The following is a 27,051-nucleotide window of genomic DNA, read 5'->3' as shown; positions in this document are numbered from 1 at the left end:
TCTACTAGGATTGGGTTCTTCAAGATAGACTTACATATTGGATCCCGCTCGAGCTTATGTTTTGCTTAGAAGGAGTCATAATGAAGAGAAAAAGACGTACCACTCTTAGGACCGCATGCTAGTGAGGATGTAGAAGGCGGTACAGGTGATGTTCAATTGTGGCTCCCCTACTATGAAACTCCAAAAGCCAACAAAGAAGGATTCTGAGGAGTCCTCATTCCTTAATGGAATAGAAGAGGAGGTTTCAGATGCCTCAATCCTTGGAAATGACGCCACTAGCTAGAAATCCCCCCTTGTTTTTATGTTTTATTGATTTAGATTTAGGTTGCCCCTAGTTAGGGGATGTAACAGACAATTACTCTTTTTATTTTTCTTGCAGTTTACGATATCTGTTGATATAACAATTTGATAATAATTGTTTTAGCTTACTGTTTGCTTTGGGATCAATTTTTATTTACTTATGGAAAATATAGGGTAACTTTTGCAATGATTGCAAAACCATAAAATAGGGAAAGAACTCTTAGAAACTCATTGTGTGGAACTGCTACATCGGTTTACATACCGCTGCAATGGTATCCTCCAGTGGTCCTACTTTTTTGACTTCTAATAAGTCCCATGACCTTTTTTTCAACACAATAATATCTCATGAACACTTTTGGTACTTATTACCTTGTTGTCTGCCAAAATTCTCAACCCAAATACTTATTTTATAATTTTGATCCATTACCAATGTGGTTCAAACACATAATTCCAGCAAGCATACCTTATCCTTCCCCTCTTACTCACACAATTAAGTACTCTAAAATGTTTTTACCTCACCTAAAATAGTTAGGCTCCTGGGTAGTTCATTAGGATATAGATAGAAAATAAGGAATACTCCAAATCACTGAGAGATAAGACATGTCTTAAGTTGCAGAAATGGAATATCCTTGAGATCACACCCAATTCTTACGATACTCGAGTCCCTTGGCCAAACATATTTCAAATCAACACATATCAAAAATATTTACACTTAAGAGTTTTAACCATCATACAATAAATCACAATATACTACACTTAGCACAATCCACATAACACATTTCTACACATTACCCTTAAAACAAGCACTTTAAATAATATCATACAAAACACAACAATTCAGCTCGCTATGCTTCTTATTAGCCTCTTTTGTGGAAGGTATTGTTCCAACTTTCAATGATAAAAGTTACCAATTGGGGCCAACTAGTCCCAATTATGATGGTTGATATTCCAGCTGGAATCTGCTAGATACCAATTGGATTCATCTTGTGAAGACAACATAGATATGGCACAAGAAGAGAGAAGAAAATAAAATAATTTCCTAGATGCCCTGTAGCCTCCTACTAATTAATATAGACGTCGACACACTAGTATACAGGACACTACTTGAAATTTGCTTTTTTTATGGGAGACTAGTTAACTTGGCTCAGATACCGCCTTGTCACGACACAGATTGTGCAAGCACCTAGATAACTATACCCTAGATAGGAGAATCCTTACTACCCAATCATTTATTCCATGCGGAAGTTAAAATAATTCTTAATTCAAAACATCTTTTAATTCATTGGATTCATACATCAATAATTCATACATTTTATACAAAAGAGTAACACAAAAAATAATCAAATGTGAATAACCATAAACTAGCATAAACAGTACAAGAGTACTAATCAAGGAGTAGGGGAATCCATAACACATCATCCATGTAAGATTGAGAGTGTAGGAGCTATTGGAGAATGATCACCATCACTGCTAATGAAACTTCAACTTACTTGCAATATGGATAGATCCCTAAAAGGAGATAAGGTAGGGTAGTAATGGTATAACGACATGAACTGGTAGGTATCATCGGCCAACAAAGGTTAGAAACAAATAATAATAATACCAAATAGGAAAGAAACACTAACACTGACTTTAAGTAAAAATTTAGTTACTAATCCCACTTACACATGCTTATTATTCACACTTAGTCTCTCTGTGACCTACTTGTAATTTAACATTTTTGTATATATTAGCCCTTAATAGTTTGTTCTACCTTACCTTGTTATTTTATTCTTTATGATCCTATTTGTAACCTAATTTGGATAACTATATAGGGTTCACTATATCAATTCATGAGTTCACTGGTGATAATCAGGTTTCTAATTATTGAATTCTTATATATTGTAGAAAACCTAATCATTTACTCTTAGATACCTTTAGTCACAATATATTCACTCAAAAAGGACTAGGAGGACCCAACCATCAAAAATACTTATAGGTTTCCAAAAATCATATAATCACAATATATAAATAGCATGGAGCATCTAATGCATATGAGGAATGAATATATACAACATGCACAATTCTCTTCCCCTTCTTATCTCATTACCACTATAATCATAAGATCAACATGATGAATATCATGATATAACATCATAGTCACCACCATCACTATCAATATCCATATTATTGGCATCATGAACATCATGAGCTAAATATCAATATCATCATCATCATCTCATAAATATCATCAGCATCATGAACATCATGATTTCAATAACATCATCATCATCATCATCATCATCATCTTACCAACATAATCATCAATAACAACCTTATAAATAGCATGAGTTGTATATCATCATTATCTCAACATCATCAATATGTATGAATATGCAATATAGTCAATAATCACAAAACATACCGACAACAACTATATTCATTCTATCATAAATATATGTACAAATTTATAGGGACTATAACACCCCATTCACCGATACTAAACTACAAAATATCACATCCATCTTATCTTTCCTACCATCTTTCTCGATCGATTAAGGGTTTATATATAAAAGACACATGAATACCTTGATATATCCATTCATGTAAACCCTTCTAGTTCCCATGTAATTATTTTGGTGGCTATTTACCACCCCTTAAAACCTGACACTTATTCGCACTCTTAATTTTTTGTCGTTCTCTTAGATAATATTTATGGACCAGTACCACTCATGTCACCTTACTGACTTAGCTCATGCATTATGCTTATGCCTTGTTAACATTCTTAATGTGCCCATAATTTATCAATATTAATAATAATGTCCTAACTCAACCTTAGTTAATTACCCTTTTCTTTTTACCTTTACTCTTACGCACGTATATTTTTTCAACGGTCCTAATTCCTACAAGATTTGACTAATTATTCACAAGTATGCCTCACCAATTGGTTATAAAAACAAATCCTACAACATTCAAGCCTACCCAAGTTGTAGTTTTGTCCATCCAAACACCATGCCTGAAGGCCTGAGATGTGGAATCTCTCAACATGTGATGAGAGAGTTTTCCACATGTGTTAAGCATCTTCCTATGTTAGGTTCCCGTTGGGTACGCCTTAAAATTTTCATCATGAATCATGGTATTTGAAATTCATAACTGGATAAGTGGTGTTTTTAGGGTAAAATATGACCTAAAAGTGTTTGAACAAGGGAATGTAATAATCACATACCTAGTGAATTCACACAAAGTGGGGTGTGGGTAGGGTAAAGTATATGTAGTAAGTTTGGCTACTGTTAGGTTATCACTACAATAGTAAGCAACAAGCTAGCTTAGTCCTTTTTAATTCTTGCCCCAATTATGTTGGTCCTCATTTTTTACCACATAATGAAATCCTTCAGGTCCATTAGGAGCATTATATTTTTGTACAAAAATTAAGGCATTTTAACACGTAAAGATATTTTGGGTCATTATATCTTCTTCTTACTCCTCTTATGTGCACCCTTAAACCTCTACAGATCAATGACCACATCACACTATACCCACATATACTCTACCTCCACCAACATATGCATCCTTTGATAAAGCTTTATATCAAAGAAAAAAGAGAAAAGCCTTTGTTTAGTTGAAGAAGGACTTCCACTTCTCCATAATCTTCTCCTTCACATTCAGCCCCACCCTGTCTAGAACATAAGAAATCACTAGGGACCATTGGTAGATCATGTATTTCACAATATTGAATAGACAGTTCCTTTAACAAAATAGGTTCAGAAACTGTTAGGACTTGATAGTGAAATTGGTGCTCTAAATTCCCTTACCATTGTGGATCTAATAAGTTGAGTCATTAGGTCCTCCTAAACTAGCATCCTAGCCATTCAATGTTATCGCTTCTAATTTTCTTTCCCAAAAATATCGCATTTGAGAAACTTATCATGCCCAGATCCTCATTTACAACTTCTTCTCAAATAAAAATATCTACTCACCAAATATAAATAGTGGTTTTTATGAATATTTCCCTGCATCGTAGGGAGCATGGCATAGAACTCTCTTACCACCCTCATTGTAGTTCTCAATTGGCTACACCAGTGGACCCTAACCTAATTGTTGTAGGTAGCATAAAAATAAGGTGCTTCCTTCTTTATCTAATCCATCATAAACATCAAATATGAATATTAAGGAATTATCTCCTACACCTACCATTGAGAAATTTATTATAAGCGAGGGAAGCATCACCTTCAATATCTATGATATAAGTAGTACCTAAACAAAAGAAACAACAAATCATTAGTTGATGTCTCTATAAAATACTTTGAGGAAATTAGGCCTAGAAATAAGGGTGTTGTAATAATAAAATTTTTAGAAAATTCTTGATTTTACTAGGATTTTCTCACTATTTAGTGGCCATAGAAATGGTTATACCCTTTTCACTGCACCAACACCTCCATAGAGAGAGCATTTTTTTCATGGCATCATTATAGAGGGTCAAAGCTAGTTGTAGTGATGCCTTTCTCCTCAATGGGAACCCAAACCTAATCCCAAACCCTTTATTTTTGAATTTTTTCTTAGTTTTCATAATTTTTAACATAGATCGAGCATGTGGTAGTAGTGTATAACTAATCTCCATCATTAACATATTGGAAAATACCCAAATTAAATCTCAATGGATTTAAAATGTTTTTAAAATAACCATTCATGTCCCACACCATCTTCAAATTAAATACCTCATGAACTCTGTAAAACCTACGCCTTGAATGCTATTAGTCTATTAAAAATATAATAGAAACCAGCATGATACGGGATTTTATTCCAATGGGAAAGATAAAAATCTCACCCTAACAACCCTAATCTAGCATAAAATAGGCAATAGTAACATGATTTCATATGCTAGAAGTTGCAAATTGATTGAATAGAGTGTTAGTAGAAAGATTTACCTAAATCCTCAAAGAGAGAGAGTAGCAGAAGAAGATTTTAGCTAAATGAGATAATATGGAAGATTAATAGTGGGAAATTGATTCCCATTTTCCATTTTTGAAATTGCCATGGGACCACAACAACAAATCATTTTCTGCTACAGTGGTGCCACTTTAGTAAGCCTCTAGCTAATGCAGTATCCACCCCTATAATAGTTTTTCATGTTTTTCTTTTTATACCATATCATGTATCATTTCTATATACTTTTCTACTGACATATTGGGTTTTCTAGAGGAAACCAAACAAGCAATAGCTTTTTTCAAATTATCATTGTACTTGAAAGAAAATTTAATTTGAATATAATACCAATTCTGTATGATAAAATTTTAAAAGGCTTATAAGAAGTCCGATGATTATTATTGGTTGGCCTATGAGAATGATTAACCTTGTAGAAATTTTCTTCAAAAATATCTTAATTTCATGCTCCTCATCACTAGTGTCCATTTAGGGATAAACGGTCGGTAAATTAGTATCTAATATAATAACTTATTCCCTCATTATTTAAAACACTAGGGTAAAATAAATGAATTTATTTTTTTTTATAAAAATTTGAATTTATGTGGGGATTATACACTATTCTTAAATAATAATTTTTGAAATAAAATAAAAGCGAGGGTCAATTGCCTTATGTAACACCCCAGAATTTTTGCTTTTAAAAATTTTATGGTTTGAGCTTACTGCCCTAGCTACAACTTAACTAACGATTCATGAAGACTCTATACGAGTCGTAGTTCCCCAATCGTCGGGTGACCTATATAGGTATCATAGTTTCTATCCTAGGTGTGATTAATACCATAATGTCATGGTGAGACATTACGAGTCGTATATGGGATTCATAGTCTCACTAGTGTAGTTGTCCCTTGTTTCTGTTGTGGCTACAACTGGACCCTATGAGTCCTAATGTGGGACTACAAAATAGTGGGGATACCTTGGGACACTACCCAGACTACGAGTCTAGGAATGACTTGTAGTAAGTCATTACGAGTCATAAGATGACCAGTAATGACTGTGAGACAAATCTTTAGTGTTTCATTAAGGGTACTTTGGATATTTTCCCTTTCCCCAATTGTGACCCACAACCTTAAAACCCTTTTATGACCCCATTATTATCCAAAATATATAATGAAACACATTATTAAACTCTATAAAATCCCTATGTCTAAAACAAGCTAGGGTTTCTCAAGGTTGATCATTTAAAGCTTCCAAGTGGCGATTTCTCTCTAGATTACTTTCAGGCATATGTATCTCCTCTTGAACTTATTTTACTTAAAGTATTTTTTTAATTGGTTATTCATGTGGATTTGAATTTGAACTTTGATTTGGGTTGGGGTTTTTTGAAGGATTGTTACTTAATTTGATTTTCCATGGTTTTAATACAAATGTTCATGGTTTAATTATGTATTTTAAAACCCGTTGGGTGAATGGGTATGGTGAATGGAATGGGGGTCGACGTATTCCCCTAAATTGATGATTTTGTTTTGGAATTTGGTTTTTGAAATTGTATTCCCTCAACCCACTTGAATAATTGGATTTGAATTATGGCTAATCAAATGATTTGGTTGCTGTCCTAAACTATTACATTGCATAAATGATTAAACCAATAATAAGGGTTTTGTAGCCCTTGTTCTCCATGTTTTTGACATTTAAACTTTATTTAATGAACAAAAGAGGTCATGGAAATCCCCCAATTGGATTTAATAGACAAAAGAGGTTGGGTTATTCCCCCAGGTTGACAAAATTGGTATATCACAATTATAATATTGCAAGCAGAATGGTAAGATAATAGTTGTGGTTGATTTCTTAATGGACAATTCCTTGGTTAAATGGATGAATTATATGAAACTTGTTTTAATTATGCTTAAAAAGGGGTAGTGTAGCTGAGCTGTGATGATGGAGGTCTTGAGGAACAGATATTGGAAATCATGTTTGCCAGTATGGGGGCTGGTCTTTATGACCTTGTGCATAGTTTACATGTTATACATATGTATACATTCTTGAATGGTTGTAGCCTTGATGTATTTGACCCTTTCTTGGATTTCTCTGGTTCGTGTGGCTAACACGCACTGGGGCCAACCCAGCAGGAAGAAAGCTGGGCCCAACTGGTAGGGAGGAGCTAAACCCATATAGCTCATGGGTATGAATGATGATTTGAGCTACACATTCCAGGATAATGTTTTACTTTGATGCTAAGCCTTGTCCCTTATCCTAAAATGTTATATATATATGTATATAATTGGGAGCATTGGCTTGGAATGATTTTTAACTAAATTTATCATGGAATTACTTTATCCCTTCCCCGAGTTACATTTTAGCGCTCACCCCGCTAACTATCTCAGAATATTTTATTCCTATGCGACATAGGGAAGGAGACACTTTTGCTTTTCTTGTGTAGTGATTAAGTGATTTCTTGAATTATAGTAAGTCAACATAAAGTGGTGAGTTTCCATACTTTATCAGATCCTCATTTCATGTTCGTGTTTGATTTTGTTTTGGACTATTCCTTTTGGACTCTTTTGGCTATAGTCTCGAGCATGTCCCAACTTAGGTTGTTCTTAGGTTTTAGAGGCTTTTTGGATTATTGTTGATTGGGATGGATGTTAAAGTTCATAGATTTTTTTATGAGTTAGTTGTGTTGCCTATCTTTTTATATGTTTTGAACTCAGCTATATCTTGTTATATATTCTAAATTCATCCACTGCTAGTTGTATTGTGTTTTGGTTGGCTAGGGTACACGGGTGGTCTCCTATCCTAAATGGACTTGAGATATCCATCATGGATAGGTGACAAAGTTAGTATCAGCATAGGTTTATGGTCATTGAGTGTCCATAAAGTAATGTAAAGTAGAGTCTCTTTTATGGGTATGTAGTGCACCACACTTATAAGGCAGATGCTACATGACATTTTAGAATATTTCCCCTTTCTTGTGTTTTATTTTTGGGCTATAGAATCTAAGGTCTTGAAACCTTCTCTAATTTCAATTGTTCATATTTTAGATCATGTCTCTCCAAAGTTCTGATGCTCATGGAAACTCTTCTATCCTACCCGAGTACAATGTGGATAGAACTTATTCAACTTATAGAGTACAAATATGGTCTAAGGCCCTTAATCTTGACATCTCTTATGGAGTTCCACCAGTCCCTACAAGTCCCCCTCGGGCTTCTTAGGCTAATGATATTCATGCGCCACTACCCCAAGGATACATTTCTAATGTAAAATTCCATCGATCTATTTATCTGCTGACATAATTTGTTACTTCTCAGTCTTATCAGCCTGACCGTGTTGGTTCCATTGCTCCATCTTCTGGGGATACTAAAGTTAGCTAGTTTATGATGTTGAATCCTCTGACCTTTACAGGATCTAAGTTTGAGGAGGATCCTCAAGGGTTTGTTGATAAGATGGAAAAGATATTCAGGTTGATACATTCTACTAATGTGTAAGGTATGGAGTTTGCTACATATCAGTTGAAGGATGTGACATATCAGTGGTATGAAGAGTGTGAGCAATCAAGGGGTGATAATGTTGAGCAGGATATATGGGAGGAATTTTTTAGTGCTTTCCTTGATCATTTCTCTCCTTAGGAGTTAAAAGAGGATAAAGATGACTGTGAAGGAGTACACCTTGAAGTTCTATTAATTATCTCATTACACCCTAGAGTTGGTGTCTACCATGAGTGCTAGGATGAGGAAGTTTGCTTTAAGTTCATCTCGGGACTTGGTACAACAGTGTAAGGTGGTGATGTTAAATAATGACAAGGATATCTCTAGGCTGGAGGTGTATATGTAGTTGGTTGAAGATGAAAAGATAAAACAAATAGAAATATGAGAGAGATAGAATAAGAAATTTAAATATTTAGAGCAGTGTGGAGGCCAGCAGAATAGTGATAGTGATGGTAGGCTGTGGGGCAAGAAGAAGACTTGGGGAAATTGTGGTTTCTATTCTACAGCTAGTGCTTCGTATCTTAAGCCATCTGGCAATCGATGTTTTCAGGATAAATTTGGGTTTAAGACATAGTTGCCTAATCTCAGGCTAGTAGAGCTCAGTCATCCCCATTTTATCCATCTTTTAGTGCTCGTGGACAATTGTACCAGGGTTATTATGATGAGTGGAGGAATCAGTGTTTCAAATATGGACATCTTGGTCATATATAGTGGAAATGTCCTCAACTAATATTTCTACTAGAGCTTATCAGGTTGCGATCGCAAAAGGTTCTACTTCTAGTGTCAGCACTAGTTGAAATAGTCTTTATGAACCATCAGGAATCTAAGGTATCTCCTGATATTATCATTTGTATGTTATATATTTTCTCTCTTGATGTATATTGTCTGTTTGATCCAACGTCTACCCTTTCTTATATGACCTTTTCTGTGGTTGTTTATTTTTGTTTTGGTCATACGAGTATTGCCAATCCATTTTTGGTGTCTACTCCAGTGGGTGATTCTATTATAGCTAGGAGGGTCTATAGGAGTTGTGTGGTATCTATTTGTGATAGGGAGGCATGGGTGGATCTGATTGAATTGGATATGGTATACTTTGATATGATCTTAGGATGGATTGGCTTCACTAGTGCTATGCTTCTATGGATTGTAGGACCCGAAAGGTCAGTTTCTAATTTCTAAATAAACTAGTAAGGGAATGGGAGAAAAGTTCCTTAATTCATAAGGAAAGGTTCATCTCGTATCTTAGATCCTGAAAGTTGATTTCCAAGGGGCGTCTATACCATCTAGTTTGGGTTGGAGATTCTAGTTTTGAGGTTTACTCTCTGCGATGTGTCCCTATTATAAATGAATTTCCTAATGTCTTTCCCAATGATCTTCCTGGTATTCCTCCCGATAGGAAAATAGACTTTGGGAGTGATCTTCTACCAGATACTCATCCTATCTCTATTCCTCCTAATAGAATAGCTCCGACTCAGTTGAAAAAACTTAAGAAGTGGTTAAAGGATCTTCTTAGAAGGGTATCACCCGTCCTAGTATTTCTTCATAGGGTGCCCCTATTCTCTTCATGTGTAAGAAGGGTGGTTCCCTTCAGATGTGTATAGATTATCACCAGTTGAATAAGGTGGCGGTGAAAAATAAGTATCCTCTTCCCAAGATAGATGATCTCTTTGACCATATTCAAGGTGCTAAGTATTTTTCTAAAATTGATTTTCGGTAGGGTTATCATCAGTTGAAGACTAGGGAGGTGGATATACCTATGACTGCTTCCCGTACTCGGTATGGTCACTACAAGTTCTTTGTCATGTCTCTTGGGTTAACTAATGCTGCATTCCTGGACTTGATGAACTGGGCATTAGGTTGCTTTTGGATTTGTTTGTCATTGTGTTTTTTGATGACATATTGGTATTGTTGACACCCAATTTTGGCTCACCCTTTTCCTTAAATACTTTTCCAATGCTCCTCGGCCTTAAATAATTTTCAAAAAATTAAACAAAAAATAAAATTCATATTTTTGTTTCTATTTCTACAATTTTAATAAAAGGGAAAATTATTTTTCCATCTTAATATAAAATATTTTAATTAAATATTTTAACAAAGAAAAAAAATATATCTTTTGGTATTCGCATTCGCATCCTTTCTAACTTTAATTTTTGACAATATTGTGACCATATATGTATATTTTATTGCATAAAATATATTTTTAAAGTGTACATATTTTTGTTATATTCTTGATTTTTACATATATTTTATTATACTTTTATTTTTACACGCACACACACACACATATATATATATATATTGTTAATATTAAATCACAAAACAAGATATCAAATTGAATGCTTACACAAATTGTAAACACCTAATTTTGTCCCTCCCGATAACCCAATTTACCCATTTTCACCCTCGTCTTACCTTGTATCCTACCCCACGGGTAATCTCCCCACAAGGGAACAAATAATAACCACCCCATCCTAATCCATAATATTCCTTATCCTAACTAATTTTTCACCTCATCCTAAGAACCTAACCCACCCCGTACCCCTACCCTTTACCCCTGCCTTTTCTTTTACGTTTTTCCCTTGTGTTTTCCCATAACAGAACAAAAAAGAGACCTACTTGAATTTCGGAATACATTCATAATTTCCATTTATAGAGAGGGGACCCATAACAATTGGGCCCCCCCAGAGATTTTCTTCATTGTCCACACAGAAACCATCTAGAGGAGAGGAATTACCCGTCCTCACCATTGAAATACAACACACGTAGAAATGGACCCTTCTCCATCAATTCACTAAATTCTCTTCAGAAATTCTATGAATGAGCATACAGATAGACACCATGGTTGATTCTTTTCCATTAACAGATAATACACACAAAAGTGAATTCCCCATTTCTGACCACAACAAAAATCCAGATTAACAAACAACACAAAAAATCATATTGACCCACACACAGAGGCCAATCGGGAAGAAAAGGAAAAAATAGAGTTGATAAGAGTTTGGCCGAAAGTAAGGATAGGAGGAAAAACAGTTAGAGATTGAAGAAAGGAGATCGAGGAGAGAGAAACTGAGATCTAGGGAGAGACCAGAGAGATGAATGGAGAAAGGGTAACGACATTAGTCTGGCACCTTGACTGTTTTTCTGGCGAACCCTTTCGCTGGAATTGATTTACAAATTGTCCTTTGAGCGAATTCAAGTTTAAAATTCCAAAATCTCATATGCCAATCTCGTTTTGTTCGTATTTTATTCTGGGGGTTCATCTGTTCTTCGTGAAATCTCTAATTCGAGTTGGATTTTGGGTTTATTTTGGTGTGAACTGATTCATAACTGATTTGGGGGTTGAGTTTGGTGTTTGTTAAGGTTCGACTCGAGGTTTTGGATGCGGGTTCTACCGGGCTTAATCTGAATAATACACCAATATTGAAAGCTTCTTATAAGGTCTAATTTTCATCTCTTTCTTCATAATTTTTGTGATTTCTACGTGAATGATGGTGTGAATTATTGCTTATTTTAATTCAGCATTTGATATTTATGATTATGAATTGCATGGTGGATTGATATTCCGTTAGTGTTTAGAATGAAATTTCGAGGCAGAATTGAGAAATTGAATAAAGAATGAATTTGGATAGATTAAAATTCAATGATTTTGGTTTAATTTATTTTAAGCATGAATGTTGTCTGAACGTGATAGTATTATGATAGGATGAAATAGGTAGGCAAACGGTAGGATGGGTAGGCAAATTCAGGAATAACGATTTGTTGATTCTTTGGTAATCATAGGTTTCCTTTTGTATAGAAATCTAAAAAATTCAAAAGATTTTCTTCACTCTTCCTTTAGAGTAGGTGTTTCATATTCATCTTTAGAAGAAAACTACAAAAAGATTTTTTTAATAGGTTCAAGTTTCATTTTTTGTATGAAATTAAAAATAAAAAATCCAAAAGATTTTTCTTTGGTAATCATATGTTTCATTTTGTATAGGGATGTTAAAGCTGAAAAATTCAAATAAGATTTTCGTTAATTCTTTTGACAATTTGTTCTTTCCTTTTCTTCTTAAAGTTTCAAGAAAAGGAAAAAAATAAATAAAAAAGAGTTTAATTGACCACTATGGCCAAACTTCACAAACTATACACACCTGATTCTCCTCTCTCGGAAGTGAGATACGTAGGCTCCCTTCTTGGGTTCGGTGATCTTTTAAAAAAAAGTGAAAAAAGAGTTTTTGAAAAAGTGTTGCACTCTAACATATTTGTTACCTTTTGTTCAGTTAGTTTAAGGTGGTTAGTTTATGGCATCCTGGCTAGTCATCCATATCACACCAAATCCAAGAAAGGTTTATTGTGTCCAACAAGGATATAGAGAGTGGCGTCATGGATCAAACAAAGAGTCAGGAAAATGAGAGTTTAAAGCAAGAAATTATGAATTTGAGGCAACAAATGATGGAAATGTATCGAGCTTGAGCTAGTGGGTTGCGTCCTCCTCCATTCCCCACTATTGACCCTGTAAATACCTTGTGTTTTCTATCACAATTGCAAAGTTAATTTTCTACTTTTGTTGATGCACCACAGCATGCCTCAGAATTCATTCCAAGCCAATAACGTCCCAATGCTTCCATCACTCATTCTCTATCCCTTCAGTATAAATATACCACATTGATAGCACCATATACTGCCTGTGCTTTTGTTGCTCAACCTTCTATTGAGACTTTCACTTTGACAATCAATTCAACGGTTGTGCTTCCCCAAGCTACTAGCGAATATATGTTCAATACTCTTGATGATCATTGCTATATTCTTGAGCCCATATCAATGTTAATTGGATGAACAAAATTTCTTAACAAGAAGCTTAGGGATAATTTTACGCCAATTAGAGAGTCGTATGCCAGGTTATTTCAAAGATTTGTACAGTGAGCCATGTTCACTCCTTTCCTTAGGTATACTCCTGACCTGTATTCAAGAAATTTTAATCCTAATGTACGATGCGCATATCATTTTGATGTTCAGGGTCACAGTATTGAAGAATTTTGTGCTTTGAAGAGAAATTAAAAAGATGATTCAAGATAAATCAATTATGGTGCAGAACATTGACAGTGAGGAACGCTCTAGTCATGCTGATATACAAACTAGCGGCTAAGATTTTAGGTAGAGCAATTGAGAAGTCATCCCTTTCCCTACTAGGAAGAGGTTTGGTAGTTTGTTTTATTTTATTTTCTGTTATCCAAATTATTTCAGAGTTGTAGTTCGGGATCTATCTTGTTTTGTCCTTTTGTCGTTATGTTCAAACCCTTATATTTTTCATTTTAATTAAATGGAGTGCCCTTTTTCGTATGTGTTTTAAATATGTGTTGTTTGTTATTTTTCCTTACATAGTATATTTTATGTTGATTCTAGTGATATGATATGCTATCAAAATTTTCAGCTATATCTTAAAATACAGTTTTAACCATGAAACATTGAATCAAACTAAAGTTGAAAAAACATCTGAGAAAATATGTAGAGTGCTGAGACATTTGTTGACAAGTTGAAGCCTTCTTTGAAAATTAAGACAATTGTTTTGATAATCACAAGAATAACTTAGTCATTCAATTAAAAGACATGTCTCAATTAGGTAAGATAGTGGAGTAATATGTTGAACAAAGTGCAAGAGTAGTGATGCACAAATTTAGTTAAAGTTAGTGTTGTAGAAATGTCACGAATGATCTCCTTCTTTTATTTTCAAATTGCATGATGTGTACTTGCATTTTCAAGGATTGATATGACGAAGCCATTTCATTCTGTTATCCAAACACCGTGTAATCCTTTGTTTACTCTTTTAAGCTTTAGCTTCATTATCTTTCATACCCCTCTTTTGGAATCAACATAGAGTCAACAAAGCACAAAAGAAAAGGTGTCGAGCAAAACAGTAGAGTCAAAAAGTTTAATAAAAAAAGAAAGAAAAATATGCCCAAAAAAAAAAAGAAAAAGAAGAGTGACAAGAAAATAGAGTCGGAAAAAGTTTCAAAGAGAAAAAAAGTCAATAAAAGAGAAAAAAGAAGAAACCAGAATCAAGCAAAAGAACGAGTTTCCAGAACTATGCCTAACATGATTCTTCTCTCTCAGGGGTGAGATACGTAGGCTGCCCTACTAGGGACTAGGTCCAATCAAATAAATAGTTTAGGGTCACCTAGCCAAAAGAAACTGGGGAATGGGTTAATCCTTATTGTTTGAGTCGGTTCCAAAAATTGTAAGTGCTACCCTACCTCAAGTATCGTTTAGGCCTCATGCCATTCTTTCTTTATAACCTTATCCAAAATCCAAGTTAACACTAAAGAAAGACCTTCAGATCAATCTTTGAGAATGTTAAGGCTAAGCATGTAGTGCATATGATAATGCATTTTGGGAATTAGTTGCCTTCCTCAGCATAAGGAATCAGAAGAGAAATAAAATGAGAGTAATTTTAGTAAAAACCCTCACGGGTACTGTAAGGCGATTATGAGTTGAGAGAAATGAAAATAAGAGAGTCTCATTGGTGAAAAAGCCTCACGAATGTCATAAGGTAGATAGTAAGCTAAGAGGAAAAGAAGAGAAGCTTGTTGGAAAAAACCCTTCAAGGTGTCACTAGCTGAATGAGGTCTTAAACACAATTGACCTAAGAAAGAAACTCAGTTTCATGGCCATTAAGTCAACAACAATTCGTAGAAAGTTTGGATGGAAAGATCAGAAAGCTTAATCTAAAATGCATGGCATAATCATTAGAGTTGACTGTCATATTAGATAAATTTTTTGTTTCTTTGTTTCAAATAGGGAAATTCATTGTATTTTCTTTCTTCTTTTTATTTTTATTTTATTTTCTTTAGTCAGTCATCCAAATTAAAAAATCATTGTCATTTTTCTCTTATCTTTGAGTCAAGTCTATATCAAAACAATTGAGCAAAGATTGCAAAACTGGCTACCACCTTCTTTAATTGCACAAAGCAAGACAAAAAGTCAGCACATAAAAGAGACATAATTGCAAGTCAAAATAAGGTATGGAAAAAGTTTTGTCAACAGAAAAGTCTGGGAACTCATGGAAATACCAAGGTTCAAAGGATTTATATGAGGAGTATGGCAAAGAAGAGATACTATGTTTGTTTCGAAGTTACTCTTAATAATTTGAGTTTGGGTCAATGATGTAGAAAGTAAATGATGTATGCTAATGGTTGGAATCAAGGTTAAATGTGATGAGGGCAAGAGCGATCGCCGCGAAAGCTAAAGCCACAAACCAGCCACCATGTTTTAAACTCATAAGTTTTCTTTGATGAAACAGGAAACATATTACCTTCAAAGCAAGGACTTCAGAGCATAAATATCAAGGGTTGCAATGCCTCCCTTTTACAAATGAAGGAAGCAATGTTGCTGCACAGGTTTGATAATCAAATCACGGTAAAACCCATCATCCTGTATCCCTCGGAGACACATTTTTTTGTCCAGGGATTTCAGTTTTTATTTGCTAGGTGATAAACTTCTTAAATTGAACATTCACTCCTAGAAGACGTACCTTTTAGTCAAGTCATTCCCCTTGATTCCTATAAGATGTACCTTCTAGTCGAGTCATCCCCCTTAACTCTTAGAAGACGTACCTTCTAGTCAAGTCATTCCCCTTGATTGCTATAAGATGTACCTTTTAGTCGAGTCATTCCCCTTGGTTCCTATAAGATGTACCTTTTAGTCAAGTCATTCCCCTTGAATCTTAGAAGACGTAACTTTTAGTCGAGTCATCCCCCTTGATTCCTATAAGATGTATCTTTTAGTCGAGTCATTCCACTTGTTTCCTATAAGACGTACGTTTTAGTAAAGTCATTTTCCTTGATTCCTAAAAGACGTGCTTTTTAGTTGAGTCGTTCCCCTTGATTACTATATGACGTACCTTTTAGTCGAGTCATTCACATTGATTCTTATAAGACATATCTTTTCGTCGAGTTATTCTTCTTGATTCCTATTAGACGTACATTTTAGTTGAGTCATTCCCCTTGATTCCTATAATATGTATATTTTAGTGGTCATTTCCCTTAATTCCTATAAGAAGTACATTTTAGTCGAGTCATTTCTCTTGATTCCTATAAGACGTACCTTTTAGTCAAGTCATTCCCCTTGATTCCTATAAGATATACCTTTTTGTCGAGTCATTCCCCTTGATTCCTATAAGACATACCTTTTAGTCGAGTCATTTACCTTGATTCCTATAAGACGTACCTTTTAGTCGAGTCACTCCCCTTGATTCCTATAAGACGTACCTTTAGTCGAGTCATTCCCCTTGATTCCTACAAGATGGACCTTTTAGTTGAATCATTCTCCTTGATTCCTATAAGGTGTACCTTCTAGTTGATTCAATCCTCGTGATTCCTATATGATGTAGCTTTTAGTCAAGTCATTCCCCTGGATTTCTAGAAGATGTACTTCTTAGTCGAATCATTCCAGTTAACCCATAGAAGATGCATTTCCTTGTTTTGGTTTTTCAAGTAATTATGATGTGATTTTAACAAAAGTCCTTTGATGATAAACTGGGGAAAAATTTAATTCTTGTTGTTTGGAACTTCACTTTTCTAGCAAATGAAATTCCTTTATAATAATCTTTGTTTGGGATAATTTTCTTTTTAGTTTTGATGTGATTTCAGGAGTCTGCCTGAAGAACAGGGAGAATAAATGAAAGTTAAGCAACAAGGTGAAGAAGTTGAAAACAAAGAAACAAGGTGAAGAAATTGAAAGACAATAGATTAAGAAATAGCAAGTCAGGAACCCGCTTGAAGAACAGGGTGAAGAAATGGCAAGTTAAGAGCCCGCCTGAAGAACAGGGTGATGAAATTGAAAGTCAAGTAACAAGGTTAAGAGATTGAAAGTCAAGCAACATGGTGAAGAAGTTGAAAGTCAAGCAAAAAGGTGAAGAAATCAAAATAAACTGGATTGAAAAATAGTAAATCAGGAATCCGCCTGGAGAACAGGGTGAAGAAATTGAAAGATAATCAAAAAATTGATGAAATTGCAAGTCAGGAGCTCGCCTTAAGAATAAGGTGATCAAACTCAAGTCAAGAGTCCAAAAGAAGCTGCATAGATAGGATTTTGTAATCTCATTTATGTTTTAACTTGTAATTCTCATTTTTGATGTTATGACAGAGCCGCGGACTGGAACAACGACAAGACCTCACTCAACCGTCGAACTCAGTTGTCCTTCTTTCTTCTATCTTTTTCTTCGAATAATGGTTGGGTCAAAATTTTGTCTGGTTGTCTACTTTGTTTTTTCTAAAAACACTTTGTGTTTACACCTAAAAAGGGACATGATGTAGACACCTAATTTTGTCCCTCCCAAAAACTCAATTTACCCATTTTCACCCTTATCTTACCTTGTACTCTACCCCGCGTGATAATCTCCTCTCAAGGGAACAAATAATAACCAAATCCTAACAAATTAAATTCCTAATCCAAAATATTCCTTATCCTAACTAATTTTACACCTCATCCTAACAACCTACCCCACCCCATACCCCCTACTCCTATACCCCCTACCCTCCTTTTCATGTTTTTCCCTTGTGTTTTCCCATAACAGAACAAAAAAGGGACCCACTGGAATTTTAGGATACATTTATAATTTCCATTTATAGAGAGGGGACCCATAACAATTTGGACCCCCACAGATTTTATTTATTGTTCACAACACACAAAAACTATCTGGAGGAGAGGAATCACTCGTCCTCACCATTGACATACAACACAAGCAGAAACGGACACTCATCCATCAATGCACTAAATTCTGTTCACAAATTCCATGATTCTTTTCCATTAATAGAAACTGGGGCATGGGTTAATCCTTATTGTTTGAGCCAGTTCCAAAAGTTGTAAGTGCTACCCTACCTCAAGTATCGTTTGAGCCTCATGCCATCCTTTCTTTATAACCTTATCCAAAAGCCAAGTTAACACTAAAGAAAGACCTTCAGATCAATCTTTGAGAATGTTAAGGCTAAGCATGTAGTGCATATGATAATGCATTTTGGGAATTAGTTGTCTTCCTCAGCATAAGGAATCAGAAGAGAAATAAAATGAGAGTAATTTTAGTAAAAACCCTCACGGGCACTATAAGGCAATTGTGAGTTGAGAGAAATGAAAATAAGAGAGTCTCATTGGTGAAAAAGCCTCACGAATGTCATAAGGTAGATAGTAAGCTGAGAGGAAAAGAAGAGAGGCTTGTTGGCAAAAACCCTTCAAGGTGTTACTAGCTGAATGAGGTCTTAAACGCAATTGACCTAAGAAAGCAACTCAGTTTCATGGCCATTAAGTCAACAACAATTCGTAGAAAGTTTGGATGGAAAGATCAGAAAGCTTAATCTAAAATACATGGCATAATCACTAGAGTTGACTGTTATATTAGATAAATTTTTTGTTTCTTTGTTTCAAATGGGGAAATTCATTGTATTTTCTTTCTTCTTTTTATTGTTATTTTATTTTCTTTAGTCAGTCATCCAAATTAAAAAATCATTGTCATTTTTGTCTTGTCTTTGAGTCAAGTCCATGTCAAAACAATTGAGAAAAGATTGCAAAACTGGCTACCACCTTCTTCAATTGCACAAAGCAAGACAACAAGTCAGCAAATGAAAGAGACATAATTGCGAGTCGAAATAAGGCATGGAAAAAGTTTTGTCAACAGACAAGTCTGGGAACTCATGGAAATACCAAGGTTCAAAGGATTTATCTAAGGAGCATGGCAAAGAAGAGATACTATGTTTGTTTCAGATTTACTCTTAATAATTTGAGTTTGGGTCAATGATGTAGAAAGTAAATGATGTATGCTAATGGTTGGAATCAAGGTTAAATGTGATGAGGGCAAGAGTGATCGCCGCGAAAGCTAAAGCCACAAACCAGCCACCATGTTTTAAACTCATAAGTTTTCTTTGATGAAACAGGAAACATATTACCTTCAAAGCAAGGACTTCGGAGCATAAATATCAAGGGTTGCAATGTCTCCCTTTTACAAATGAAAGAAGCAATGTTGCTGCACAGGTTTGATAATCAAATCACGGTAAAACTCATCATCCTGTATCCCTCGGTGACACATTTTCTTATCCGGGGATTTCAGAAAATTTGCGAGTTCTAAGACAATATCAACATGGTAAGTAATTAACAAAAACTCAATAGTCAATAATAATTAAATACCATTCAAGTTTCAAACAAATGCAACATAGAATAAAATATTAAATAAAGAGAAGGGACTAAGAGGTACTAGACTCCTAGTGGGATTCAAGCTTCTATTTTACACGACTCCGATGCTTTGTAATCATCCTTGTAGTTGACCCGATATTTGGGTCAAAATAGAGTTTCTATTGAAACTCCCGCTCCTGGATTACATGAGACAAATAAAAGATAAAGACTTACTAATCAAACAAACATTTAAGGATATGTATATATATGACCCAACATTGGTCGATATGAAATAACTTAACATAAATGAGAACTAACAGAGAGAATAATCTGAGAATGACTCCGAAATGAGAGTCCTAAAGAAAATATGATATTCTACATTCCAAACTAGCTTCTAAGTCATGATTTATTCTTTCTTATTTTTCAAAGAAAACAAAAGAAACAATACAAATATCACGCCACAAATGGCAAACTAAACAGTCATAAAAAATTTCAAGTTGGTCTTTCAAATACTTTTACACACACGCAATACTAAAATAACGTGGAAAATCTCATTTACAAACTTTTATCACTTAATCGTATTCATTTAATATACATATTCTACTAACTAATCCCATCATGATAACTTATGCGAGTTAATGTAAACATGAGACTTTACATATTTTTAGTGGTGATTACTTAAACATAGTTTCTACAAAATAGGCAAATGTTGATAGTACTAAAACTTTCAAATCCGAACGACCAACAAGAACACTGTAATCCATAAGATTTCTATTTTTAAGAGTTTTAAAATATAATAAAAATTAGCTAATGTCTTCCTAGTATTATTGATTTCCCCTCTAGTTATTCATTCAAAGGCAAAAGAAAGATTTCTTGTACTAAAAAATCACATTATCATGTAATAGCCCTATATTTGAGGGCATAGGATTCCCCTCTGATTATCATGTAATAGAACTATGTTCTGACCTGATTTCTCATGGTGCGATACATAGGCAGCCCTCATTGGGTTCGGTCGTACTTAAATGGAATTGTTTCCCTTTTTGTAATTGGAACTACGTGCGATCTGATTTCCCTTGGCGGGATATGTAGCCAACCTACGTAAGGCTCAATTACTTTATAATATAAAATTCCATCTTTTCCTAATGTAAAGCGGAATTTGAGCATGATGAGGTCTAGAAGACCAGCTACCTTCCGTTAAAGATATCCTTAGATACACATCTAAAGCCCGTAGATCCATGAAAAAGGATCATCAGGTAAAGTCCCTTTGAAAGACTAGGGAAAACTTATAAGACGCTTTAAAAATCAATGAAGGATAGGACGTTCAACTCGAAAGTGTTACAACCAAGATTAATTCATACCAAATAATGTAAGTCACCACTAAAGCTTCAAGGTATCAACAAGGTACAACTTATCTACAATATCGAGGGAAATGCACCAAGGGTCAATACAAAAAGGCACTTCCACCACTTAACCAAAGATCTTCTCTACAAATACTGCTAAAGGGTACTATTAATCCAAATGCTTTCGAATCACATCGATGATCATCCACAGGATTGAACACTCATTATGTCAGTCATAAGGAGGTCAACCAAACATTCAGGTGGCACTTGCTTATGAAAGAGTCAGAAAAAAAATCCTTGAATGGTAATCTTTACCCACAATCCCAAGAAGGATTTCTAAAATATGCTCAAAAGCATTCATGCTTGGATTACGACTAATACATCAATCATGAAGTAGCGTCTAAATTTGTTGATACTACAACTGTAGTGGACCCAAAAGAGTTCATATATGAAGACGCCCACAAGACATGGAGACCGTTAAGGAGGTGCCCAAGAAATATTTAGAGTTAACGAAAGAGAGAATCATGCATATACCAAAGCCTCTTTCTTCCATAAAAATGTAAGTAATTGAAACTACACATGAAGATAGCAAACATAACACGTGCACTGCTCTCAAAACTATGCCACGAAGAACCAACCTTGGAATAGAAATTTTCAAAACTTGATTTATAAAAGCATTGATCTAATAAGGAATTCTTTGATGCTAATCACAACGCAAAAAAAAGGATGAGAGGATGATGAAGACTTTTACCTAAGAGACACTACTCAAAATGACCAAATAAGCCTTTGGAGGAAAGCTCATCATTATAAATCTTGCCATTCTCCACCCACACACCCTAGTGGCTAAATTTCTTAATTCTCCTCACCCAGAATGACGCTTTGACCTAATTCCTATTGTAGGATACGTAGGCATCTTGAGTCAGGCTCGGTCATATCAATAGAATGTTCTTTCTAGCCTTTCAAAAATTTCATTTATCATCTCAAGCCACATCGATCGCGTTGCTTTGACAAAAGTCTAAGAGCGAAGATCAAGATGGAGAAAGTCCCTATCAGAAGACATACCAGTATAAGAACATCATATGGAGTTAGGGAGTGTCACTACTTCATATTCTTCATCTACCAAATAGATTATCAACTTTTAAAAGATTAAAGGATAAGATAGTTGCTAGTTTGAGTTCTAGATCAAAAAAAAATTAACATCCCTTCCCAAACTACGAAACTTTGTTTGAGCTCAGGAATAACAATGTTACAACAAAGGTCTCAATAGTACTCAAAGAAGCACGTATCCAGTATCTTACAACATTCCATCAGAAACTCAACATCGCATCACTATCATAAACCAGGAGGCCGGGTTTTGTCAATTCATTCGCTAATACTTTCTGGCTCTAAAAGAAATTTCTTGATTTTTTGCAGGTCACATTAAAGGGATTTTCCTGTTAAGCTTCGGCAATCAAGTACTAACCAATTATCCATGAAACTCTAACATAATAAATACAAGGGATGTTCACCCAAAACATTAGGACAGGCCAAGTCTATCCCGAATAATAAGACAAGAGAAGTCCACCTCGAATAATAGAACAGGGCAAGTCTGGCCCAAACAATAGGATAGGGAAGTCCACCCTGAACAATAGGACAGGGGAAGTCCACTCCGAATAATAGCATAGGGAAAGTTCGCCCCGAATAATAGGACAGGGCAAGTCTGCCCCGAACAATAGGACAGGGCAAGTTCGCCTCAAACAATAGGACAGGGAAAGTCCACCTTGAACAATAGAACAGGGCAAGCCTGCCTCAACAATAGGGCATAACACAATTTTACTTCTCTCGAAAACTGTCTTGCCAAATATAGCACTTTATAATTTCAGCAATCACCCCACTATTAAGAAATATCTACAGCGCAAGACGCATTATCAACTAATACCTACAAACTATTCACTCATCATGACGGAGACGCCAACTTTTATTTGAATATCTATACTCTACTTTTTACATTATAATTTTTATTTATAATTTTGAACAACAGGTACTTTTTACCCATTTACTTGTTTTGTAGGACCATGTCATACAATGTGATACTACCCTCTTGCAGTAAACTGAGATAAGCTAGCAGAATGTCAAGCATCCCTAGCTACGTTAAAGATTCCAGTGAAGAAACTCAACTCAACTCGATGCAAGTTTTTATTTTCTTAATTTTAGTGTCATTCCCCATTACCTTCTTAATCCGACACTAGGGAAATTTTTAAAAATTCACGATTTTCTTTTCTCCCAAATTCTCAGCAAATATTGCTATCCCAATGCCTTCTCATTCCTACCTATCCTAAATAACCATTCATTGATAAGTGCACCTGTATTCATTTCATTCCTGCTGAAACCTTTGTTGTCATCCTTGAAGGAACCCAATGTCACCTTAATTCTACACTGGGCCAAATTTTAATATTAGTCAAAATTTACTACAATTCAAATTACAAATGACCAAATTTCTCGTGAAACCCGAGATATGTAGGCAGCTCAGAAATTGGAGCCCAACCATAATCTTCAAAATATTTTATTTTGCCTGAGACAAAATTGGTTACGTCAACGTGATTGCCCAAAGATTTTCACCTAAATCTTCGATCATTAAGGGGCAACAGTTGACACCCAATTTTGGCTCGCCCTTTTTCCTTAATTACTTTCCAATGCTCCTCGACCCTAAATAATTTTCAAAAAATTAAACAAAAACTAAAATTCTTATTTTTTTTATTTCTTTAAATTTTAATAAAAGGGAAATTTATTTTTCATCATAATATAAAATATTTTAATTAAATATAGTTAAATATTTTAACAAATAAATATATCTATATATCTATATATATATATATATATCTTTTGGTATTTGCATTCACATCCTATATATGTATATTTAAAGTGTACATATTTTTATTATATTCTTGATTTTTACATATATTTTATTATACTCTTATTTTTACACACACACACACACACACACACATATATTGTTAATATTAAATAACTAAAAAAAAGATATCAAATTGGACGCTTACACAAATTATGTCTGTAATTTGTATACGTTAAACTTAAAATAATTTTAGGGTAGCAGGAAGCATCCATAAATTTAATTTCAGTAGGAAAACAGTATTCGGGCTAACAATAATTCAACTTCAATATACTTATTTCATCTGAACCCAACTCTTCATTTATAAATTTCAAACAAGATGCCCAAAAATTGACCTAAAACCCAGTCCAATCTCCATGTCCGCTTCATCTTTTCATTGTACTGACACCCATCAATCTAGCCCATAAATTTATTTTTAACCCATAGATCCAAAATTCTCAACCTTATAATTTATATTCATATATGTACTCTATATATTTAACTATTTTTATTATTTATTTATTTATCTTTATTATTATTAATTTTAAATTGTTCGATTAAATGACTGGACAAATCAGTCTCTTTATATTTGCCCATACATATATAGATTTACAATTTTGTTTTTATCTTATATTAAAATGTGGACCGTCCGATCAAACGATCGGACGACCCATATTTCAGTCAACCGAATTAGCAAAGTACATCAGACTTCTTTTATTTCCCCAAAAATGAAATACGAGTGAAACACCACTTTCCCAAAAGACAGAGTCATGTCTCTATCTCCCCTTTCCCATGCTCTCATATATCACCATCCCATCTTTCCCAAAATGAAACCTATATCGCCCCTCCCTTCTCTATTCTCCTCTCTACCGATCTTCTCCACCCCTCAAGCCATAAAACCATAATCACCATAGACTGCAACCATGGTAGATATGACTACCATACCTTCTAGAAAATTTCCCTTTTTCTAAACGTCTAATCTATCAAATCCGCAAAAATCGGAAAGAACAGGTCCCAATTTAGTGCAACAATTCAAAATAATTTCAAATTTGGGTTTTTGAAGTCCGAAATCATAGAAATGGAGGTCTAAAGGCTGTGAAATTTTGTTTTTGAATGGGGATTTTCTTCATATGGTGTTTCACCTGTTGGAACTTTTCTGTTGTGTTTAAATCCGGACTTTCACGTCCAGATTTTATGTATAAATACTGGCGCAATGAATTTTAAAACTCAAAGTTTGAGATTGGTAAAAAACAAGAAAAAAATCAGTAAAAGAAGAACAAAGAAAAAATGAGGGGAAATTTGGATAAAACCGCATTGAAAAGGGGTCTTAAAAAGGTTTAATTTTTTCAAAATCAAAAGGGAAATTCAAAAAAGAGGTCTTTCAGATAAAGGGATTTGAAATTGGAGTGGAATTTTGAAGAAAAAAAGAGTTCCAAAAATTCTTGCTTCCGTTTTAGAGTGGGTTTTTTTGAGTTGGTCACTTCTCCATTACTTCTTTCGATTCGGTTCTAGAGTAACTATTTTTTGGGTTCAAGTTTAATCGCTGGAAATCACTTGACGTGAAATCCTAGTTTTGCAGCCCCAACCAAGGTACAAATCTTTTTCCTTTTTTTCTCATTATTCATTTCCCATCTTGTTATCCTCTTTCGATCTCTGAACATACAATGATGATTTGCTTGGGATTATTGCAGACTTGTTATGGGTGTTTGTGGATTAAACTGCTTTGGTCACAAGTGGGTTTTTAGATTAAGTTGAATTAAAGTTTGAAAACTTTTAATGAATTTTGAATGTTGAATCTGCGTATGAATATTGGTCAAGTTTGTTTCATCGATGTCCTTTGGGAATGGGTGGATATACATCGTGTTTTGATGGGTAGTAGGATTACAGTTTGTTCATTATTACAGTTAAAGTAGTATTATCTTCTCTTCTAAAAGTTAAAATCAATTTAACAATGGTTCCAATATTGACCACACGTGTCCTGCTCATCCACTATTAAAATTGCAAAGAAATTTATGTAAAAATCTTGTATCACTATTGCTGCTTATATTCTCTGCATCTATTTTTGGAGATAATATGTTCAACAGTTCTCGTCTAATATTATGGTATAATTTTTGTACGATTTTCCATTTTCTTTATACCCACCTCAGCATTTTATTGAATGTGGTTCGAATGGGCTATTTTCTTGATTTTATAGTCATGGATCTGGTGATGTTTTTTTATGTGATTGTTTAGTACAAGAAATCTTTCTTTTGACTTTGAATGAATAACTAGAAGGGAAATAAATAATACTAGGAAGAGATTAGCTAATTGTTAATTATGTTCTAAAATTCTTAAAAATAGAAATCTTATGGATTATAGTGTTCTTGTTGGTCTTTCGGATTTGAAAGTTTTAGTACTATCAATATTTGCCTATTTTGTAGAAACTATGTTTAAGTAATCATTACTAAAAATGTGTAAAGTCTCATGTTTATATTAAGTCGCATAAGTAATCATGATGGAATTAGTTAGTAGAATATGTATATTTACTGAAAACGATTAAGTGATAAAAGTTTGTAAATGAGATTTGCCATTTATTTTAGTATTGCGTGTGTGTAAAAGTATTTGAAAGACCAACTTGAAATTTTTTATGACTATTTAGTTTGTCATTTGAGGCGTGATGTTTGTAGTGTTTCTTTTGTTTTCTTTGAAAAATAAGAAAGAATAAAGCTTGACTTAGAAGCTAGTTTGGAATGTAAAATATCATATTTGCTTTAGGACTCCCATTTCAGAGTCATTCTCCGATTATTCTCTCTGTTAGTTGTCATGTATGTTAAGTTATTTCATCTCGACCAATGTTGGGTCATATATATACATATCCTTAAATGCTTGTTTGATTAGTAAGTCTTTATCTTTTATTTGTCTCATGTAATCCGGGAGCAGGAGTTTCAATCGAAACTCTATTTCGACCCAAATACCAGGTCAACTACTATGATGATTGCAAAGTATTCAAGTTGTGTAAAATAGAACCTCAAATCCCACTAGG

The sequence above is a fragment of the Capsicum annuum genome, chromosome 3, assembly GCF_002878395.1.
Source record: "Capsicum annuum cultivar UCD-10X-F1 chromosome 3, UCD10Xv1.1, whole genome shotgun sequence".
NCBI lineage: Eukaryota > Viridiplantae > Streptophyta > Magnoliopsida > Solanales > Solanaceae > Capsicum > Capsicum annuum.
The sequence above is the reverse complement of the archived record's forward strand: the minus strand, read 5'-3'. Positions refer to the sequence as shown.